We start from the raw sequence: 6,867 nt of genomic DNA, 5'->3' as shown, positions 1-6,867 counted from the left end.
GTATGGTGGTTTCAACATGAGGATAGGGTGGCTAGAGACCTAACAACTTTGGAGGGATATTAGCAAGTTGGCAAGGCTGGACCTTAGTACTGTCATTTCCCATGGTATCTTGACTCTCATAAGGACCCATGGGAAAGACTGCCTTTGTGGGAGCCTACATAGAAGTCCCAGCATACCACTGCATAAAGAAATTCAGAAACTAGATATGTTTAAGAGTATAAGAAAACAATTTCACTTGACTGGTATTACTCTCACCAAAGGTGTGACATAGCTTAGTTCCAAGAGATAATCCCTTAGCCCATGATTTTTCTTATAAGAAAAAGTGAGAACATAGTGAGTGAGATCCTGATTTTCTTGGTTGTGCAGAATACTATACAAAAGGCCCATTTAGGAGACTGAAGAAATAGGTGGGTGACTGGGAGTTCTTGGGAGCAGAGGAAATGTGGAAACTCACAGCAACAGGTGCTCAATACCAACAAAGGACTGTGTACATTTCCTGTTTATTTTCTGTTACAATAATGAAATATTCAAGGCAGGCCTACTTTATAATGATAGCAAGAATTAAAAGAGCTTTTTTCATTGACAATTTTAATGCATGCATATAAGGTATTTTGATCATAATCCCCCTATTTCCTTCTCTTGACTCCCTCAGCACCTGCTTTTCTTCCATTGAACTCTTTCTTCTTTCCAGGTGAAAGGAAGAATTATTAAGGTCACATTTTTAGAGATTTGGTGTCTGGGCAGCAGTGTGCAGAAACAAGTGCTTGCGAGTTATGTCCTGGAGGATGCTTTGGTGTGAGTAGATGTGAGATGGAGTAGTCTCATTGCCAAAATAGGCAGGAAGACAAAGAGAGATTCATGGTCAGGCCTAAGCTTTTTTCACTCGGAGATTCTGTGAGAACTATTGTAATCCCTCAGGGTAACATATTCAGTAACTTACTATTTCCCACTGCTGCACTGAAGGCTAAGCTTCTAACACTTGAAAGTGTTGGGAACTCTAAAACCATATGCAAACCATTGACATATCCAACTGTGGACTTTCTCTTGAGCTCCATGAGATGACTGCACATGAGCCACGTGGGATGTCTTGTCATGGATTATTCCTTCCAATTTGTTCAGAGTTATTTCCAAATTCCCAAGAAAATTCTTTTATTCCCTGTGGTTGACCTCCCCCCCCCCCGCATATGCCCTCCCACCCCAGATGGTGAGTTTGAGTCTTGTACATAGTGTACAGGTATGTATATTATCTGGCTTGGTTCTGTGGAATTGGAACAGAATACTCAAACTTGACTTTCAGAACTAACCAGTTCTCAGCACCCAGTCTGGATTTGTGATATTGTTAGAAGGCATCTTTCTTTAGAATCACTCTCTCCAAGAGGAAACAAGACAAGTGGAGTGAGTGCATGTGCAGGAAATACCTGGGGCTAGGGAGATGGCTTAGTAGTTAAAGGTACTTGCTTACAAAGCCTGCTGGCCTAGGTACAACTTCTTTGTGCCCACATAGAGCCAGATGTACAAAGTGGCATATGTGTCTGGAGTTCATTTACACCAAGCAGTCATACTTTCTTTCTGCTTAAAATAAATAAATGAAAATATTTTAAAAAGAAAGTGCTTGGTTAGGGAGCATTTTTCAGTAAGAATGGAGAAAGTGAGGTGTTTTCAAATGTGAGGGCAGCAATGTAACACTTCAAGGAGCACGAAAAATCAAGGAAACCTGATGCCACTAAAAGAAACTAATTTTCCAGAAACCAACTTCAAAGATATGGAAATGTATGAATAGCCTGACAGAGAGCTCAAAATAACTGTTTTAAGGAAATTTAGTATGTGACAAGAACACTAATATGCATCCAATGAAATTATAAAATTATTTTAATATTTTAAAAATGAGTTTAACAAAAAACCAAAAATCATCCAATCAGACAAATGAATATTATAGCTAAAGAATAACCCAGAGAAGTAAAAATGTAATAAAAAGCTTCAGCAGCTGACTTAATCAAGATGTCCTGGAAATTGTTCAATCAGAAAGAAAAAAAAAGAGAAAAGAATTGCATATAAGATCTATGGAGTACCACTAAGGGAATTAATAGTTATGTAATAGAATTAACAAAAGGAAAAGAAAGAGTGTCTGGAACTTTATTTAAACAAATAATGCCCAAAAGCTTCACAAGCCATGGGAGAGATGTGGATATCAGGTACATGTGGCCCAAAGGTCCCTAAACTGCTTCAACTCAAAGAAGATGTTACTGGCAGACATTATAATCAAATTTTCAAAAAATTCAAAGACCAAGACATTTGAATTCAATAATGGGAAAAAAAAAAAAAGAAAAGCAGGCTTACAATCTACAGGAAGTCTTCATTAGACTATCACTGTATTTCTCAGTAGAAACCTTGCAGGTCAGGAGCCAGTGAGGTGATACTTTTAAAGGGCTAAAATAAATGTTACCAAGCAAGCATACATGGCAACCCTATTACTAAAGAATGAAGAAGGATATGGGCAAGAAAACTTTCTATTACACAAAGCACCAAAGCATGGAAAAGGGCTTTTTACTGGAGGGTTTGAAGCAGTTTGACTGTCAGAGGATGGAGGTACATGATGGCCTCATAAAGAAAAGTTTGTACCACACAGCACCTACTATTTCATCTTTGAAGATCAACTCTAAACCAGGTGGGACTATGCCCATCAGGGGAAGGGTAACCATGAGACCCCTGGAATTTCCTACTTTCACTGTAGACACCTGGGACATTTATTATAGGAGAACCCTGTGGCCAGTATAGGCCTGAATTCTAATTTGGGAGATGCCAATTTACTACACATCATTTCTCCGGAGAAAGAACCAACCTTGTGTTGCTCTTCCTTCTATCCAGGCTCATGTTGCATGATGCTATCTTGAGGCACCATGCACATGGAATCCTGGGAAGAAGTCATTAGGCAGCTGACCTCACTGTGTTGGCTGACTTAGTCCTTTTTTTTTTTTAATTTAATTTATTAGTTTTCTTACCAGCAAATACAGGCAGTTTGGTACCATTGTTTAGACTCATCCATGACCTACCCCCTCCCAATGGCCCCTCCTTGTTGATGTAAATGGGTCATGCATTGTGGAGTTAGCCCACAGTTATTGGTACGATAAATGTCTCTGCATATCATGACCCAACCTGGGACTCTCCTTTGAGTCAACCAGGAAGCCATCTGGTTAGTGTCCAGGAACATTCAGGTGGCCCATTAGCCAGGAAACCAAGACTAAGTAACTTGGTGTATAGAGGCCTAGGGAAGCAGAAGAAAGCTCTGATGATCCACTCCTTCACTTGGGAAGGTATATCAGAGTAATCCTTGTGGAATGGCTTTGCCTGCTCCCACCCATACTGCCTCCTGTAGCTCCAGCCATCCTTCTGTAGCCTCAGCTATATTCCCATGTTCCCAAGAGGCAAGTGAACCTATTTGTTCTCAGAAGATAGGCACATAGAGACACTGATAAATAGATGCTTGGCAATGTCCACTATCAGTGCCTGGGAACATCTAGGTAGACAGCCCTGATCACAGTCACTTCTGCAGTCCTTGGGCATATAAGGAATACTTTCTAAGTTGATTGATGTAGGTCTGACATTATATAGTCTTCAGACACTGACAGGCACTCCTTATCACTTTGAGGTATACTATACCACACCAGCCAACGTGTCTCATTCCTACACAACCATATAGACTGATGGGTGCCTTATACCTACAGTTTAGCAAACCACTCTCAGGACTACCACTGAACATACTCTGCCTCACAGAGCGGCATCTAGTTGTCAGTATAATCACAAATCCTGGAAGTGTAGGCTGCTGAAAAACCCACAGACATCACCAGCATTGATTTTAGCTGAAGAAGCTACCTGGAGCTGAGCTAATAAACCCACCAGGAACCAGAGCCAAGACAGCATATACGCTCAGCATTCTAGGACACCATAACTACACAGCATGTTATCAATGAATGGATACAACTCAATAGATTGGTAGTGGCAACTCACTCACTAGATATAGACCATCTTTAATTTCATTGATCAGACAAGAGCAAGTGGCTTATGTACAGCTAATCTCTTTCTTTTGCCATCTCTCTATTCTTGCATAATCTCAACGGATCTTGAGATACAAACTGTTCTTATTTCTAATTCCTATAGTTTTTATTATTTAGTTATTCATTTGAGAGTGACAGACAGAGAGAAAGAGAGGGAGAGAGAGAGAGAGAATTGGGTGTGCCAGGGCCTCCAGCCACTGAAAATGAACTCCAGACACATGCACCACCTTGTGCATCTGGCTTATATGGGTCCTGGGGAATAGAGCCTTGAACCAGGGTCCTTAGTCTTCACAGTCAAGCACTTAACTGCTAAGCCATCTCTCCAACCCCATAGTTCCTATTGTTTTTCAAAACATGATCCTTCCTGGAGGAGTCTTTGACTCCTGAGTCCTCTGTGAACCTTCCAATCCACTGTTGTTTTTGGTGGGAGCAGTGGTATGTCTGGGGCAGTCTCTTACTCACTGAAACCTTCTTGGATCTATTCCTTTTCTGCCCTCTTACTCTCTCTCTTTTCAATTAAGAATCCTCTAGTTTATCCTGGACTTCTTCTATTTTCTTTTCTTAGTGCATGTGTGTATGTTCGTGTGTGTGTGTGTGTGTGTGTGTGTGTGTGTGCATGCTTATGCACACACATGTAGAGCCAGAGGACAACGTTGGGTATCATCATCAGGAACACTGTCCACCTTTTTTGAGACCAGGTCTCTTAGTGGCCCAGAGCTCCATAATTATATACACTGGTTGGCCAGAAAGCCCCAGAGATCCATCTATCCTCACCCTACTCAGTGCTGGGCTGACAAAAAAGTTTTACTATGTCTGGCGTTAAAAAATTTTATTTGTACATGTGCATGCATATGTGCATGTATGGGCACACAGGGGCCTCTTGCCACTACAAACAAATGCCAGGCTCTTGTCCCACTTTTTGCAGCAGTTTATATGGGTGGAATGGGAACCCGCGCCCACAGCCCTTCCAAGCCTTCTTTCCTGCCCCAATACTTGGCATTTTCATGTGAGTTCTGGGATCAAACTCAGGTCCTCATGCCTCTAAAGCAAGCATTTTTATTGACTGAGCTATTTTCCCAGCTTTAAAAAACTTGAGTAACAAATTAGGAGGCTGTGAGGACAAGCAGTGGGCATGGCGTGTTACTGCAGGAGGAGGTGTGTCAAAGAGGTTATGAACTGGGTGGGTGTTCTCTTTCCTTCTTGTCTCCTCAAAGGAAAGAATTCAGTTGACAGACACAGTTTCAACAAGGAGTTATTTAGTAAGACAAAACAAAACAAAACAAAACAAAACGGTAATCCAAAGTCCTCAGAGCAGGATGGGTAGCAGCTTATTGGGTTCTGCATTATGCTCTTTCTTCCTCCCTCCCCCCTCTCCTTTCCCCTCCCACTCTCCCTTGGCTCCCCTCTGCTCCCTCCTTCCTCCCTTCTTCCTCCCTCCTTCCTCCCTCCTTCCTCCCTCCTTCCTCCCTCCTCCCTCCCTCCCTCCCTCCCTCCCTTCCTCCCTTCTTTCCTTCCTTCCTTCCTTCCCTCACTAGACAAGGTATGTAATTCTTAACTATATAGCCTGGCTGTGAACTTGCAGTTATCCTTTTGTTTCTGCTATGTGAATCCCAGAATTACAGGCTCTGAACTGTGGATTTTTCTTATGATCGTCTCTCTCCTGTGATGTCATTGCTAAGTTCTTCCCCTTGTATGGCTGCCTTTGTTTCATCCCACTCTACTGATTATGTGCTGACATGCCAATTTTATTTTATCTAACCATGAGTACCTAAATGAAAGGACGGGAGGCACTGATGAAACTATGGTAATAGTAGAATAATGAGCAGGATCAGATGAGGATCTGTTCCCTTCTTACTGCAATGCTTTGGGGCCAGGAAAATTCCTGTGTATTATTTCCCCTGCCTGCTTATTAAAATGTACATATGTGCACGTGTTTAGCAACTGTGCCCTGGTAAAGAGCCAATCTTTGTCTATCCACAGAGGGACATTTTCATATCAGAGGTAAAGCCACCAAAATGCAGGCAAAACTTCCTCAGTTAGCTCATGTCTAACTCTCTGCCTAGCATCTTAGGATGTCTGACTACAAAAGAGTTGGAGCTAGGCTAGGTGGAGTTTGGATGAAAAATGAGTACAGTATATTTTCTATTTATTTATTTGAGAAAAAGAGAAGCGAAGAGAAGAGAGAGAGAGAGAGAGAGAGAGGGAAAATGGGCAAGTCAGGATCTCCTGCCACTATAAATGAATGTGCCCACCTTGTGTGCATAGCTTTATGTGGGTACTGGAAGATCAAATCTGGGTCATCAGACCATGCAAACAAGTGCCCACTACCTCTGAGACATCTCTGTAGCTCCCCAAGTTCTCCTAATCTTTGACTTCACATAACACTTTCCTCTTTCCTGCTAAAATCTACCTAGCTGTCTACTGTAACAGGTACAAAGCACATGGGCCAGGGAAGATCCACAGCCAGTGAGTACCTTAACAGCAGAGGTTGTCTCCTAGCAGAACCATGCAATGAATTGTCTCCACAAAACTGAAAAATAATAACAAAAGAGACTAAACAAGTCCAGCCATCTAAATGGTAAAATATCTCTATCCTTTGTATACTGCTACCTCATAAGTGCTTGCTCTGGTTATGAGCCCACATTGATTTGATTTTTTTTTTTTGTCTTTGTACATTACTTGACCTCCCTTCTTGGATCTTGGGAATTTTATTTTCCTGGATTCTTCTCTGAAAGAGGAAGCTGCACAAAGGAAGGAACACCTTTCAAATAACATGGTGTTTCTACCTATAACAATGGCTATGGCCATAACAAAA

Source organism: Jaculus jaculus, chromosome 1, assembly GCF_020740685.1.
Source record: "Jaculus jaculus isolate mJacJac1 chromosome 1, mJacJac1.mat.Y.cur, whole genome shotgun sequence".
NCBI lineage: Eukaryota > Metazoa > Chordata > Mammalia > Rodentia > Dipodidae > Jaculus > Jaculus jaculus.
This window is presented reverse-complemented; position numbering follows the sequence as displayed.